Genomic DNA, 18,063 nt, shown 5'->3' on the forward strand with positions numbered 1-18,063 from the left:
AAAATCTTTAGTGTTGGCAAAATTTTCATATATTAAAATATTATCAGACTACACTTAAAAGAGAGTCTCCTGCTGTGAGACCGGTTTCAGGTTTCTTTACAAAACTAGAAACCAGCTACCTGTCTCTACCACCCCTACAAAACCGCCAGCTACCTTTCTCAACCACCCCTATAGAGCCATCTATAGTGGAACCTTTGAGTAGTGCCGCATGGATACTTTCCATTGGTCATTAGTGGTAATTTCGGTCCCGTATCATATTCTTTTCCGAGTAGTGCTATGTAGACCTAGTAGGACCTATGGTGGTGCTATGTAGGGAGTTCCTATTGTAGGTCCCTCCATCAATATCCCTTACAAATTTCTTTTTTTTTCTACTTCTGGTAACAGCGGGCGATTAGGAGGGGTAGGATAAGGTTTGTAGAAAAACCATCTCATTGCATGTCTTCTTGTAAGAGAAGACAGAGCCGAAGGATAGTGATCTGAAACTAAGATGTTATGTAACGAGCCCAAGCCCTTTCTTAGCTTTGTAGCCCTATTCTTCCATCATCTTCCACTTCTTTCTGGCAAAAAGGGAATAGCCGGTCCTCTTGGCAATGGAAGCGCTAGAAGATGGTCCAAGCAATTTTACCATATGATCGAGTAGATGGAGATACCTTAATCCGATTAGCTTGTTTGAAGTGAAAATGGAGATTAAACAGTAGTAGAGGAAGTGAAGATTGTGATTGGATAAGCGAACTACCGGACCATCTTGTTTTCAGTATACTCTCCTTTTTGCCTACCAAATATGAGGTGTGGACATGCATTTTATAAGCATATGGAGATACCTTTGGATTCATATCCATAATTTTGAGTTTTAGATTAGTCTTTACCAAAGTTCAGAAAATCATGAATGGGAGATACCTTCTGGCAATGAGGGATTTGTTGAATTTATTGACTGATCAATGAGTTTTCACAAGGGTTCAAAGATTCAGGCAATAAAAAATCTTGCATCGATTTTTCCACTTGATTTTCACTTTTATATTTTATTGTGATTGTGATACAGGAGGTTGAGAGTTTGAGAGATCGATTCCTTGAACAGAAAAGACCTAATGGATTGTTGTATCTTGGGAGATGAACACCGACAAACCCAATGCTGAAGGGGGTGTATCGCCTCTAGAAGTAGCGCTATTTCCGGCGTGCCTAGGGGTGCAACTAGGGTCGGGTTGGGTCGGATTGTGTTGAGGGCAACACAACCCGACCCGAGGAACCATTTTTTCCAACCTGAACCCGACCCAACCCGAGTTTTTAAGCTTACAAAAAAATTTGATAAAAAATATCAGGTTTCACCCAGGTTGGGTGGCCCAAACCCTCAACTCGAACTCGACCCGAATTCAACTCGGGTTGGGAAATCTCAACCCGAACCTAAACTCGGATCGAACTCAACTCGACCAGACCAGACCTTTTTTCGGGTTGAACCCAACCCGAGTTACAACCCTAGGAGTGCCTCGATCCTAAAGACATGCTATTTCTTAACTTTTCTCATGAATATTTTTTATTACTTTGATTTATTATTAGTGATTATATAAAGTGTTTATATAATAAGGGAAATGATTTTAGCACTCCACTCTTTTGACATGTGGCGAAAGCTTCTCGTTGTTTTGTTTTTAATTGACATGGTCAAAGTTTTTTGGGAACTGTAAATAACCTTTTGACAGCCCTTTAAACACCAAGCTTTCGCCACATATCAAAGGAGTGGAGTTCTAAAATCATTTCCCTATAATAATTAATATTAACAGAAAATTCCTAATAGATTTCTTAACAAAATCTCCAACAAAATGAACGGCTCAAAATATTAAAATAATGATATTATAAAAACCTTAACAAATCAAAGGGTTAGGATCATCTCATGGAGATGTTTTTTTTCTTTTGTGACAAGGCATATCTAACGGCAAGGGCCAACAAATTTATGGTTAGATTATCCAAAATAAGTGTGCCAAATCCAAGGATTATGATCATCTTATGGAGTAGATTTTTGTGGCTAGTAACCAACAAATTATGGGTGCCCTTATAAACAAGATGGGGTGCCTTTGTTATCTCTTTTATTAGTTAGACACATGCATTAGCAAAATCTACTACTATATAGCTAGAGAAAACGAATTTCTTTTCTTTTTTTGTGAGATTTACACATCAGCATTACTCTTTTACCATTAACCCCTTTGCTGATATCTAACATCTATCTATATGAGAAATTATTTGACAGTAAAATCATAATCTACATACCGTACTACATAGCTAGAGAAAAAATGAATTTCTTTTATTTTTTAGTGAGATTTACACATCAGCATTACTCTTTTACCATTAACCCCTTTGCTGATATCTAACATCTATCTATATGAGAAATTGTTTGACGGTAAAATTGTAATCTACATACCGAAAACTACCGACCCAGTGAACCTGTCTATGACAGTTACGAAAAAAAACTACCAAAAAGAGGTAAAGACATATGACAATGACGAAATAACTACTTTATATTCTCATGCAGGACACTTGCAAAATATTGATGGATTCCGGGCACCTAAAGAGGAACAACAATTATGGAAACCTCTATCGATTGGAGCGCTAAGATCAGCCTATATCAATTGGAGGGCTAGGATCAACCAATGGAAATGATTTTACAGGTACAACTGATTGATGTTGTGTTCCATCACATAGACGGTTTGGATCAACCTATAACCCGCTATAGATCGGAGGATTCGGATCAACCTATGAAAATTATTTTTGGGGCACAACCTATGTAGGCAGTGGCCCATCTAATGGACGGTTTGGATCATCCTATGGTACGGGCCATACCGTATATTTTAATAAAGTGAGGACTGCGATCATCAAAATACGGTGAGTAGTGCCATTATAAAATATGGTAGTGAAGACATTAGCATTATATATAATTTGAAATCATCGTTGTTACTTGGATGTTCCCACGCGAGTCGGGTTCAACCCGAATTTGGGTTGGGTCGGGTTAAGCTTTTTCGCAAATCGGCTTGGGTTGGGTTGGGAAAAATCAACCCGAATTGGAAATCGGGTCGGGTTGGGCTGTCGGGCAACCCGACCCGACCCGAAGCCCGAATTTGGGTTCCATCTGAAGAAGTTCTGTATATGCGTTTTTCTTTTTCAACATTGAAATAGTCTCCACAGTCCACAATGGACGGTTTGGATAATCCTATGGTGCGGGCCATACCGTACTTTAATAAAGTGAGGAGTGTGATCATCAAAATATTGTAGTGCGGATAACATTTCCCTTTGTTAATTGTTAGTCCCTGTTTGGTTTGGGTTTTGAGAACCGATTGTGAGTTAAAAGCTGATTATTGGTGACTCACTATTGGTTCTCAAAATCCAAAACAACTCGGCTTGAGTTGAGGTGGTCAACAATTGGTACCATATCAAATCGGGTCAACCCGACCCAACCCAACCCGAATTGGAAATCAGGTTGGGTCGGGTTGAGGAAATTGCAAATCGGGAACTACTTTTCCTTATTCACTATGTGCGGATCAAATTACGGAAAGTTTGATATTATGAATGTAGGAAACTTGTAAAAATATTGACGAATTTTGGACACCTTAAGAGGAACAATAATTATGGAAACCTCTATAGATTGGAGGGCTAGGACCAGCCTATGAAAATTATTTTACGGGCACAACCTATTTAGGTTGTGTTCCATCACATGGACGGTTTAGATCAACCGATGGTGTGGTCTGTACAATTCTTTGTTGGCGCGTGCATCGCACGGAATTTTTTGCTAGTAACAATAATGCCACCAAGTTTTTAGCTCGAGAATTTAAGCAATGCGAGGGTTCAGAATTGCCTTCTTCTTTTAGATAGTGGGATTATTAAGATTTTACACACACCGTCCGATTTACCTACGGTGAAAATTTCGATAACATCTGAAAAAGGCCGATGATATTTTCAACCCCCCCCCCCCCCCCGCGGCAGTACGCATTCGCCCCACTTGTAACGTGATTGGACGTCAAAAAGCGTTAAAGTTGCCCACTGTCTATGTTACAGGGGGTGAATGGGTGTACTGCAGAGGGGTGAAAATATCATATCCCAATTCCTATAATTCATCTAAAGATGACAGGATATTAAAGCAGGCTCTGCCAAGAAAGATTAATTGTCAGAAATACCCCTTGAAAGCTACGTTGCATAGAGACGTCTGCTTTTAGGTTACTTAAAAAAGTAAAAGGTACTTTTGTCTTTTTACAGTGGCAACGTCTCATCTATAGAGTATAGCCTGTAGATACATCGGAGTGCCTTTCCCTAAAAATCGGCCGTAGTAGAAAAGTAATTAAAAAGATAAAAACGTGTCGGACTCTCCAATCTCTGAGGGTAGTTTAGACTTTAGACCACAAAGTAAAACTGAGGATCCTAACCATTGATTAGTAAAACTTGCTCTTGCATTGAAATTGTATGAAATTGAGTGAAAATTGAATCGGGGTTGGTTCAAGTTATCTTTGTTCCTTTCTATAAAATTAGAAACTTTTAGAAATATTTTTTCTTTCCAAACTTTGCAAGAAAATCCCTGCAATCCAAACAAGGCCTTAGTTTGTAGGCCATTGATATGGCCTACCCATCCATTGATAGCGGGCCCCACTAGAGATTTGGCTATGAACAACATATGTGCATATCTATAGTCAAGAAATTAGGTGGGTCCACAAATTTTCATAGTGGGCCCCATTAAAATGGTTGGAATGCTGAAAAGGGAGTGGGAATATCATTTAACCTTTTTCTGGATTTGGAAGAGGAAAAATAAAGAGACAAAAAAAAAAAATGCACAGCTTTTGGTGAATTGGTGGTGATGATAAGGATGGGGTTTAAGAAGCTTGAATACACCCAAAAGCCCCCCATGTTTTTCCTCTATTCTCATCATTACTTTCATTGACTATGCTCTATATCAACTTTCTATCAAACATCACCTTTATATTATCCTATTTTATTATGTATCTTTTAAATATTTTAGCTTGTTTATTTCTAATCCTTTTATTTTATTTATTTTTTTGTTACTTTTGTGGGACTTCTCATCTTAGTCTCCATTACTTTATGGAGAAATTGATTAGAATATGGTATTAGTTATTTTTAATCATGAAACAAACTTCAACCTTATTTGTAGTTAATATTAAAAAATCAAGATTTTGGTGCAAGAGGAAGTCTAAACTGAAGGGAGCCCTTGCAAAAAAGAGGTGAAAGGGCTCCCCCATTGGCGGAGGAAGCCTAAACTGAAGGGAGCCCTTGCAAAAAAGAGGTGAAAGGGCTCCCCCATTGGCGGAGGAAGTCTAAACTGAAGGAGGAAGTCTAAACTGAAGGGAGCCCTTGCAACAAAGAGGTGAAAGGGCTCCCCCATTGGCGGAGGAAGTCTAAACTGAAGGGAGCCCTTGCAAAAAAGAGGTGAAAGGGCTCCTAGGCGAAAGGGCTCCCCAAGGGGAGCCCTTTCGCCTCCTTTTTGCAAGGCCTCCCTTCAGTTTAGACTTGCACTTGGTGCAATTGCCACACTTCTCCTTTTTGTGGTTTGTCAAACTATTATAACATAAAAATTAGTTGATATGTCATATGTTACTAAAACTAATTAATAATTTACCAAAAGTTATAAAGATAATTTGAATTTCCTCCTCATCATTTTATCAGTCTATTATAATCTCTTGTTTCCTTAATGGGCTTGGAACGATCGAGACGTTTTATTGTAAGGGCCCTGTTTAGATTGCAAGAAAAACTTTTGTGGGGGAAAACATTTTCTTGGGAAATTTTTTTCATTCCACAATTTAGAAGGAAATGATATGATTAGTCAATTTAATGGGATATTATCATAAATCGAAGGCCCATTTAAGTGAAAATTGAATTGGGTTGGTTCAAGTCATCTTATTTCGCGTGAAACATAAAGTAGGGACTTTTAGAAATATTTTTCCTTTCCAGACTTTTCCATGAAATTCTTGCATCTTTCATTCTTAATTGTTGCTTAACACGTCTTAAGAACATTGAAATCATATTTACTGGATAGAACATTTTTTTATCCAGCAAAAATGCGATCGAACCCACATCCTCGATGTTTCAACCCCTTCATTTGTTCTACTTAGGTGAGCCATCACGGCCCTGTTTGGATTCCAGGAATTTCATGGAAAAGTTTGGGAAGGAAAAACATTTCTAAAACTTCCTTCTTTATGTTACACGCGAAATAAGACGACTTGAACAAACCCAATTCAATTTTCACTTAAAAGGGGCCTTCAATTTATGATTGAAATGAGGATTGGGCATGTAGCTCAATGGTTGATCTTAACCATCCGATTTAAGAGGAATTATGGAAACCTCTATAGATTGGAGGACTAGGATCAGCCTATGGAAATGATTTTTGGAGCACAACCTATTTATATTGTGTTCCATCACATGGACGGTTTGGATCAACCTATGACGTGGTCCGTACAGTTCTTTGTCGGCCCGTGCATTGCACGGGATTTTTTACTAGTGTGTGTGTGTGTATAGAGAGAGAGAGAGAGAGAGAGAGAGAGAGAGAGAGAGAAAACGGTTCTTACACATGTGTAGATAAGTTATCTACACACTAGCTTAAAATACAGTGGGGGCCACATTATTTGGGTGATCCAAACCATTCATTTTTAAGGCCCTCACATAGATAGGGTGTCCACAAAAAATCAGATCCATAGGATCATCCTAACCATTCGAACTGTGGAGGCAAAAAATGGACTAATTTGTGAAGGTTTAAAGACATCCATTTTACCTCCACAAATCGTAGGGTTGGGATGATCCTATGGATCTGATTTTTTGTAGACACCCTATCTATGTGAGGGCCTTTAAAATGGATGGCTTGGATCACCCAAACAATGTGGGTCCACACTGTATTTTAAGCTAGTGTAGAGAACTCTCTACACATATGTGTAGGAACCGTTTTCTCATATATATATATATATATATATATATATATATATATATATATATATATAGAGAGAGAGAGAGAGAGAGAGAGAGAGAGAGAGAGAGAACGGTTTCTACACACGTGTAGATAAGTTATCTACACACTAGCTTAAAATACAGTGGAGGCCCACATTGTTTGGGTGATCCAAACCATTCATATGATTGGCCCTCACATAGATAGGGTGCCACAAAAAATCAGCTCCATAGGATCATCGTAACCCTTAGAACCGTGGAGGCAAAAAATGGACAGACTTGTGAAGGTTTATACACGTCCATTTTATACCTCCACAAATTGTAGGGTTGGGATGATCCTATGGAGCTGATTTTTTATGGGCACCCTATCTATATGAGGGCCAATCAAATGAATGGTTTGGATCGCCCAAACAATATGCCCTCCACTGTATTTTAAGCTAGTGTGTAGATAACTTATCTACACAAGTGTGTAGGAACCGTTTTCTCTCTCTCTCTCTCTCTCTCTCTCTCTCTCTCTCTCTATATATATATATATATATATATATATATATATATATATATATATATATATATATATATATACACACACACACACACACAAGCTTAAAATACAATGGGGGCCCATATTATTTGGGTGATCCAAGCCATTCATTTTAAAGGCCCTCACATAGATAGGGTGTCCACAAAAAATCAGATCTGTCAGATCATCCTAACCATTCTAACTATGGAGGCAAAAAAATGGACTAATTTGTGAAGGTTTAAAGACATCCATTTTACCTCTACAAATCGTAGGGTTGGGATGATCCTATGGATCTGATTTTTTGTGGACACCCTATCTATGTTAGGGCCTTTAAAATGAAAGGCTTGGATCACCTAAACAATGTGGGCCCCATTGTATTTTAAGCTAGTGTGTAGATAACTTATCTACACAAGTGTGTAGGAACCGTTCTCTCCTATATATATTTGGTAACGAAGGGTGTCCCCACCCCTTCGGGGGTAGGACTATTTCCCTACGGATGCGCCCAATCACGCGGAAACCACGCGCATTGGGTAAGCAAGGGGGGATTCGAACGCTCGTCGCTGGGGAGCAAACCCATGACTTTACGCCAAAGAGCCACACCCTTCCAGGTTTATGGACACTATATTTTCACATAACAAACATGATCACTTCAATGAAAACAATTGTATCAATAAATTTGGAAAATAATTTTCTATGTTATCCACGAGATATTTAAGAAAGTCACTGTACACCCATATGAGTCTGGTCGGGTTTTGGGTTTTTTTTTCTTTAAATCCGGCCCTACCCAAGATTGAATCCGACCCTACCCAAGACCCATGATTTCTAAACCCGGCCCATGTTATTTCCGGGTAGGGTTGATGCGGGTCGGGTAAAACCTGACCCAAGTTGCACCCCAGTTGCACCCCTAATAACCATATTATTTCCCTCTATAATCATACAAAGAAATTTATTTTCGTCAAAAATATTTTCTTGCAATCCAAACAGGGTCGTCACGTAATAATTCTTTCATCGTAATTTGCAGGGCATCATCGTTCTGATTGGCAGTCATTATCTAGGGCCTGTTTGTTTAAGACAACCGACTGTGAGTGCTAAACTGATTATTGGACTCAAATTTAAATGTAATTTTGAGTCCAATAATCGGCTTGGCACTCACAATCAGCTGTCATAATAGTAAACGACAGGGTCCTACATATTTTATTTGAACTATGAAAGATGAAATGAAAAGCATGTGAAAATGGAGAATTTATATGATGGGTGGCCGTGAAAACACGTGAAGTCTACAAAAAATAGGTACGGTCCACTTTTTTCGATGATGATCCAAACCGTACATCTGTTTGGGCACAACGTAAATAGGTTGTGCCCCAAAAATCAATTCCATAGGATGATCGTAACCCTCCGATCTGTAGAAGATTCCATAAATGATTTTTGGAAATCTCCATATTCAGATCAGTTCAGATCGGAGGGTTAGTATCATCCTATGGAATTGATTTTTGAGGCACAACTTATTTACGTTGTGCCCAAACAGATGAACGGTTTGGATCATTGAAAAAAGTGGGCCGTACCTACTTTTTTTAGACTTCATGTGTTTTCACGGCTACCCATCATATAAATTCTCGTGAAAATGATACAAAATTTCTTATGTTTTCCCTTCTGTTTTGGAGTTGAGAATTATAATTATATAATGGGTGTTAAAATCCCCCCAAAAAAAATAAAAAATAAAATTCTAAAATAGAAATGATGAAGATTTTTCAGTGATCATAAGTACACTAGAAGGTGGTGTCCCAGGGAAGAAAGGGGGTGAATATATCCCTTCCCCTTTTCCTGGATATTTCTAGACGACTAGACCTGGCAAAACCGACCCCGAGGGCACGACCCGACCCACTCACAAATTTGCAGGGTACGGGTTGGAGTTTTAGTGACCCGTGAAAATCAACCCACCAAAACATGGGTCGGGTCGGGTCAACCCGTGGGCTTTGTGGATTTTTTTTAATATTTTTATTTTTATTTAAAAAAAAAAAACCAAAGGTTAAGATCACATGAACACACCCCCTATTTTTCAAAATGGGCGATTGGAAGGTACAACCGACACCATAGGATGATCCAAACCGTGCATTTGATGGGCCATAATGTAAATAGGTTGTGCCCAAAAAATCATTAGCATAGGATGATTCTAACCCTCCGATCTAAACAGAGACTCACAATATGGAAACTTCTATAGATCGAACGGTTGAGATCATCCTATGTCAATGATTTTTGGGGCACGATCTATTTACGTTGTGGCCCATCAAATGGACAGTTTGGATCATCCTATGGTGTAGGCTGTACCGTCCATTTTGAAAATTAGGAGGTGAGTTCATACATAGAAGGGGTGAATTTATCACCGCCCAATAAACACTGTTTTGGAAAAATTTGCGGGTAACCCACGGGTCGACCCGACCCACCCATACTGGGTACGGGTCACCTGGTTGTTGACCCGTAGGAATGTGGGTCATTTTGACCCGCAACCCGCTGGTCGACCCGACCCACCCGTTTGCCAGGTCTAGATATTTCATATATGTTGGGGGCCCTCCCTTTCTTATGAAAAAGCTTATGAGTGTACGTTAGGGTCAATGACTACTCATTCATTTGATGTGTCCTTCCTTATTATGACTCTTTCCTTATATCTTATTAGAGAATGAAATCAAATCAAGATCAAATATTGTGATATATATTAGAAGATTTGATTTGATTGGGTTATATTGGTTGGTTGGGTTAGATTAGGCAAGAGAATAAGATAATTATGGAAAGACACTATCCTAATCTAGTTCACTTGCCTAATCTAACCCAACCAACTAATATAGCCCAATCAAATCTTTCCATAATTATCTTATTCTCTTGCTATATTTATCATTTGAGTGTACTATAAAAACACTGCTTGTGCTTAATGTAAATCATCCAAGATTAATATAATTTTCTATTATTTTACATATCTAACTTTGAAAAGATGCACAAAAAAATACCAAAAAGGAGAAAGGAAATGGGGGAAATGGGGAGGAAACATCTTAGAGAGGGGACCTATCAGAAGATCTTATAAAGGAGATTACAGTGGGACCCACCAGAACATCTTACAATGGAGAGAGAATAATATTCTTTGTTTTAAAAAAAAATACAATGGGGCCCATATTATTCGATGATTCAAACCATTCATTTATTGGGCTACGTCATAAATAGGCGTGATACAGCTTAACACCTGAGAGAGAGAGAGAGAGAGAGAGAGAGAGAGAGAGAGAGAGAGAGAGAGAGAGAGAGCACAAAAAATCTTAGGGAGATGAGTTCGATCTTTGGCCCCAAGAGGTGGTCTATCACTGTATGTGGCCACCTGCATTCACTCCCACCTTTCCCAACAAAGACTAAAAAACCTGTTGAAAGGGGAAAGGTGGTGATGGGGTACGAAAAACAACAACTAATGACCTGTCGACATGTGGCCTCAGAAGGGCCCACCACAAACCCAACTGCTGCGCAGGGGTAATTCGGTAATTGCCTAAGAGTGGGTGAACCTAAACCCACAAAAGGTCTTACACCTATCCTGGGGTAGGTAATCCAACCATCCCAAGTCTCCCTCTATAAAAACCCTCTCAAGGCTCAGAGCAAGCGGTAATAACTTCTAAGCTACCACTCCTAAATTTTTGGCTCTGCACTCCTGCTCATACTGACTTGAGTGTCGAAGGGCCCGTCCGGAGCAACGACTCCGGGTTGGTCTTCTGACCTCGTGTGCTCTTGTGCAGGACTCAGCTCCTTCACTTCGGCTCCTCGGGTCCTCCAGCTCAGCTCTTACGTCACTGCCGTATCTGTTACCGATTTTAGGCCTAACATATTGGCGTCATCCGTGGGACTCCGAACTAAAAGCTGTTCGAATCCCCTATACAAAATGGCAGGGCGGAAGAGTGCTCGGGTACCAACTGCACGAACTACCCGAGCTGTAGTACATCGCGAGGTTCGAAGTGACTGAATCACCTCGCAGGTAGTAGCTCCTTCTGCAACAGCAGAGCAGAGCGTGGCTCATTTAGAACACCTCAATCCCACTCCCACTCCAGATCAAGTGCATGCTCTCTTCCAACAGATGACTGCTCTTGTCGATCAATACCAACATCTGATCCAAGCGCCTCCCCAGCATCCCCCAGAGGCCCCACGACATGTACAAGAAAGGTCGAGTGCCCACAGGGGAGAGCCAGCGCGCCCTAGTGAAAACCGGACCCACCACTCCCCAAGGCGAGTCCATCATTCCAGAACCAGGCAGGCCCATATAGAGCCTCGCCACCGCAAGAGGTCACGATCTCGCTCCACGCAGAAGCACCAAGCCAAGGAAGACCGAGCGCCGTGGGAAAAATCCTGGCATCATCGAAGGAGTCCACAAAGTCACTCCGGCTCCGCCGCGAGCCCCTCAGTAGAGAAAAATAAGTCGTTGGGCCGAGCAAACCGGAGGGCTAACCCAATGTTACGGAGGATAGAAGAGATAGACCACGGTATAGAAGAGCTGGCAAAGGATCAAGGCCGGCCTGGTGTGAAGACGTACTCAAGTAAACCTCCGTTCACCGATAATGTTATGAATGCGCCAGCACCCAGAGGTTTCAAAATGCCGACGGTTCCGCAAAATGACGGAACCACCGACCCTGTGGACCACCTGGAGACGTTCAAGACTATGATGCTCCTCCACGGCGCCTCTGATGGATTCCTCTGCAAGGCATTCCCGACCACCTGTAAATGCGCTCCTAGCGGGCGCGAAGTCTAATGACTTCTGGCAATCGATAGCTCACCAAAACCCGCACTCACTGGCGGATCTGATGGCTGGAGCCGAGGAGTACCTAGCCGTGAAGGAGACTCTGGCAGCCTTAGATTCAAACCGGAGGAGGACCTCTGAAGAAAAGAACTCTACCAACCTGCGTAGGGATGATAAAGCCTCGAGAAGAGAAAGATCCCCGCAGAGGAGGGAAGAGAATTACACCCCCCCCTCAACACCTCCAGGAGAAGCATACTGGCCGCAATCGAGGGAGAAGAATTCGTAAGATGGCCAACCAGGATGATCTCAAAAGGAAATAAGAGAGACAAGTCGAAGTATTGTAGGTTCCATAGAGACCACGGGCACGACACAGATGAATGCTGGCAACTCAAGGAAGAAATCGAGCTGCTGATTAATCGGGAATACCGAAAAAGGTATGTTAAAAGTAATGGCGACGGAAAAGAGCGCAAGGGGAGAAGCCCTCATGGCCAAAGCCCTCGACGACCACCACCGTTTCTTGTGCGGAACCAATCTCCCCCGTCGTCCAGTCCACAGCCGGAGATACACCGATCCCAGCCCAAGGGGGTCATCAACACAATTAAGGGCAGACCAGCCGCCGGGGTACATCATCTGCTGCTCGAAAAGCCTACGCACGCCGAGTCAACGCCGTGCACACGTGCAGCAAGAAGATGAGGACAAAGAACGAGATCTCCTTCTCAGACGTAGACCTCGACAACTTGATACTCCCCCATGACAACGCCCTGATCATAACCATGCAAGTCGCGAACTGGGAAGTGAAGAAGATCCTCGTCGACAACGAGAGTTCGGCCGACATTCTCTACTACCATGCATTTGAGCAGATGATGATAGGAAATGACCGCCTAAGGCCGGCGAACTCCTATTTGTTCGGTTTCTCAGGGGAGGTCGTGAAAGTGGAAGGACAGATTGAACTCCCAGTCCTCATCGGAGAGCCGCCGTGTCAAGCTTTCACAATGGTCAACTTCCTGGTAGTGAGGGCCACTTCGGTCTATAACGCTATCTTGGGACGTCGAGGTCAGAACCTCATCCGTGCAGTCGCCTAAGCGTATCACCAGAAAATGAAGTTTATAACACCAAACTGCGTGGGAGAAGTCAGAGGAGATCAACCACAGTTCAGGGAGTGTTATACCATGGCACTCAAAGGCAAAAATGCATCAGAATCGTTGCCGATTGAGCTACTTGATCTGAGAGACGAAGCCCAGGTGACTGAACCCGCCGAAGACCTCAGAAAATCCTATCAATAGCCTGCCGCCCGACACAAAAGCGGATGCCATTGTAATTACGCTTGTGTGGATAATGAAAAAGGCTACTGCTTCTTTGCAAAGTTCCGAGTTCCTCAGACCATGCCGCTGCTTGGTTCACCCCGGCTCGTCTCCACAAAGACTGGAAGCGGACTCCTGGTCGGGAACGGGCCCGCGCAGAAAAACCAAACTATCTCAGAAACCCAGTTCACTAAAACTTGGGTACTCGCTGCTTCGTTTGCCCTGGCTCGTCTCCACAAAGACCGGGAGCGCACTCCTGGTCGGGAACGGGCCCGTGCAGAAAAACCAAACCATCTCAGAAACCTAGTTCACTAAAACTTGGGTACTCGCTGCTTGGTTCGCCCCGGCTCGTCTCCACAAAGACCGGGAGCGCACTCCTGGTCGGGAACGGGCCCGCGCAGAAAAATCAAACCATTTCAGAAACCCAGTTCACTAAAACTTGGGTACTCGCTGCTTGGTTCGCCCCGGCTCGTCTCCACAAAGACCGGGAGTGCAGTCCTGGTGGGGAACGGGCCCGCGCAGAAAAACCAAACCATCTCAGAAACCCAGTTCACTAAAACTTGGGTACTCGCTGCTTGGTTCGCCCCGGCTCATCTCCATAAAGACTGGGAGCGCACTCCTGGTCGGGAACGGGCCCGCTCAGAAAAACCAAACCGTCTCAGAAATCCAGTTCACTGAAACTTGGGTACTCACTGCTTGGTTCGCCTTGGCTCGTCTCCACAAAGACCGGGAGCGTACTCCTGGTCAGGAACGGGCCTGGGCAGAAAAACCAAACCTGCTCGGAAACCCAGTTCATGAAAACTTGGGTACTCGCTGCTTGGTTCGCCTCGGCTCGTCTCCACAAAGATCGGAAGCGCACTTCTAGTCAGGAACGGGCCCAGGTAGAAAACCAAACCCTTGCAAAAACCCAAGTTCAATAAAACTTGGTCATCCGAAGCCTTTCAGAGCATACATGGCCGGACATGATATTTCACTTCAAAATCCTGGTCGTCCTAAGCCATTCAGAACATCTCCAGTCAGACTGGATATAACGCGTGGGTAAAACTTAACCTGAAGAAGGGTAAGTTGTAGCTCATCTGTTTTTCAGCCGACCTGAGATGGACGACCTGAAATGGCTGACCTGAATCAGTTTCCAGTTCATCCGTTCCTCAAGCCGACCAGGATATAGCGCAATGCGCTACAGGACAAAACTCTGGTCATCTGAAGCCGACCAGGACTCGGCGTGATTCGCTACAGGACAAAATTCTGGTCATCTCAAGCCGACCAGGATATAGCGCAATGCGCTACAGGACAAAACTCTGGTCATCTGAAGCCGACCAGGACTCGGCGTGATTCGCTACAGGACAAAATTCTAGTCATATCAAGCCGACCAGGATATAGCGCAATGCGCTACAGGACAAAAATCTGGTCATCTCAAGCCGACCGGATATAGCTTGATTCGCTAAAAGACAAAATTCAGTCCGGCCCCAGCCGGACATAATATGGCGCGTCCGCTAGACAACAAAAATCAGTCTGGCCCAAGCCGGACAGAATATGACGCGTCCGCTAGATGACAAAAATTAGTCCGGCCCAAACCGAACAGGATATGACGCGTCCGCAAAACGATAAAAATCAGTCTGGCCCAAGCCGGACAGAATATGACGCGTCCGCAAAACGATAAAAATCAGTCCGGCCCAAGCCGGACAGAATATGACACGTCCGCTAGACGACAAAAATCAGTCCGGCCCAAGCCGAACAGGATATGACCCGTCCGCAAAACGATAAAAATCAGTCAGGCTCAAGCCGGACAGAATATGACGCGTCCGTTAGACGACAAAAATCAGTCCGGCCCAAGCCGGACAGGACTTGGCCGGACAGATTCCCCAGGCCGGATAGACGGCTTAGTCGGACAGATTTCCCAGGCCGGACAGACGGCTTAGCCGGACAGGTTTTCCGGACAGATTTCCCAGGCCGGACAGATTTTTCCGACAGATTCCCCAGGCCGGACAGATTTCCCAGGCAGGACAGACGGCTTAGCCGGACAGATTTTCCGCTCCGCTTCTAGCCGTCCCAGGCCGGGCAGACGGCTTGGCCGAACAGGTTTTCCATCGAGCCATCCCGAACACCGGCTCATTCTACAATTTAAGAATACAACTCCTCACACTTCTCCAAATCACTACAATGACTTGGAGAATTGGGGGGCAACTGAGGGGGTACGAAAAACAGCAACTAATGAGCTGTCGACACGTGGCCCCGGAAGGGCCCACCACAAACCCAACTGCTGCACAGGGGTAATTCGGTAATTGCCTAAGAGTGGGTGAACCTAAACCCACAAAAGGTCCGACACCTGTCCTGGGGTAGGTAATCCAACCACCCCAGGTCTCCCTCTATAAAAAGCCTCTCAAGGCTCAGAGCAAGCGGTAATAACTTCTAAGCTACCACTCCTAAATTTTTGGCTCTGCACTCCTGCTCATACTGACTTGAGTGTCGAAGGGCCCGTCCGGAGCAACGACTCCGGGTTGGTCTTCTGACCTCGTGTGCTCTTGTGCAGGACTCAGCTCCTTCACTTCGGCTCCTCGGGTCCTGCAGCTCAACTCTTACGTCACTGTCATATCTGTTACCGATTTTAGGCCTAACAGGTGGCATTTACACATTCATTTTGAAGAAACCCCAACTTAGTTTCACATTAAATTCCCCATTCGAATTGAATGCATTAATTCCAAGGGCTTCGAAATTAAAAAGAAAGACCCAGCTTTCACATGCCACATATTTACAGTAATTGGATCATCTCTTGGGGCCACTACTGATGGGATCCATTTAAAAATCCCATAGTTAGAAAATCGTAACCGTCCAATCAGTGGCCAACTAAAAAGGTTCACACTCGATGTGTAAAAATCTGTAGATTAGACGGTCAGGATGTTCCAATTGATGTCAATGCTTGATTAGGGCGACTATCCATAATGAGTTGTTACAATCAAGGTTTCAAATTTCAGTTTCGAAATGCGTTTCGGTCCTCACCGAAACCGAAATTTCAAAATTCTGGGCGAAATTAAATGAAACCCATAAACGGCTATTTTTTCTCCCAAACCAAAATTTCTGAAATTTCTGGATAATATCAAATAATTATCAAAAAATCCAGATTGTCGAAATAAAGTAACATTTCGACTTTACCCAATTTCGATTTCGTTAACGACCGAAACCCGATATTTCGGTCAGGAATTTCAGATTTCGGTCGAAATTTAAAACCTTGGTTATAGTCACTAACTTTTTTCTCCTATAAAGAAAAGGAGATACGATGTAAACCATAAAGATTTCAGGGCCCACAATCAAATTGAAGTTCAAAAATTCATGAAATATGCAAAAGTCTCCTAATATGGCAAAAAGAGGGATTAGGGGGTAGCCCTGGTTAAGGACCATCTTTTAGTGGTGGGCCCTCTTCTTTATAACCAATCTCTCTTTCGACAGATAATGACAGACGCTTTCTACGGGAACATTTTATTTTCTAATACCTTTTAGCTATGCAAATTCTCTTTTGAGAGCTCCTCCAAAGGACCATCTCTCTCTTTCACAGTTTCTTCAACAACTTACACTGTCACACAAACCCTAGGAAAAGCTCCAAGACATAACTTATCATCAGTTTTGGGTCACAATCGATTGTGAGTCCAAAACTGATTAGGCCCTGTTCGTTTCAGATTATGACAACCAATTGTCAGCCCTAAACCTATCATTGGACTCAAACTTAAATTTAATTTTGAGTCCAACAATAGGTTTTGGGCTAATAACAGGTGTCATAATCTCAAACGAACAGGGCATTATTGGACTCAAAATTAAACGTAATCTTGAGTCCAATAATCCGTTCTGGATTCACAATTGGCTCTCAAAATCCAAAACATACAGGCCTTAGCCACGTTTTATATTTCCAAAAATACATTTACGTAGCCCTTCGTGTCATCCAAAATCATCGGCTTGACTAAAGGCTTGAGTTAGCTTAACATTGGCTCAACCTTGAGTAAACCAAGGGTTAGTTGAGCCAATCCATGGCTTAACTAACCTAAGTTTGACCCATGGGCGGATCTAGGGGGGGTCAAGGGGGGGGCAACTGAAATTCAGATTTTTTCATTCATCAGAAGGGAATTTGCCCCCTTTCCCCCTCTCTGACACTACATTTGCCCCCTATCTCTACGTTACACCTTGCCCCCACACTCTCTCTCTCTCACACACACACACCCCCCTTGAGATTTTATATGTAGTGTGCATGAGAAGTCCGGTGTTTTAAAAATGGGTATTGTGGGTCCCACTTCATAGTTTGATCCGATCTGTTTATGTAGGGCCACAAAATAAATAGTTGCAACCTGTAAATCTTCTCCGTAGGATGATCTCATCCTAACCCTCCAAGGATTTCGAAATATAGGGGTTTTTATAACGGGCAATCTCATTTCTATTATGCGGTGTAGACAATTTATGCCCAACAAATGAACGGTTTGGATCATTCTAGGAAGTGGGCCCATATCTTTTTTGAAAAATACCAGACTTCATGGTCATCACGCGTTAACAACATATAAACCTTAGGAATCATTGGGTTTTTAAAG

Source organism: Tasmannia lanceolata, unplaced genomic scaffold, assembly GCF_043159265.1.
Source record: "Tasmannia lanceolata isolate RefF3 unplaced genomic scaffold, GAP_Taslan_0.1 ptg000018l, whole genome shotgun sequence".
Taxonomy (NCBI): domain Eukaryota; kingdom Viridiplantae; phylum Streptophyta; class Magnoliopsida; order Canellales; family Winteraceae; genus Tasmannia; species Tasmannia lanceolata.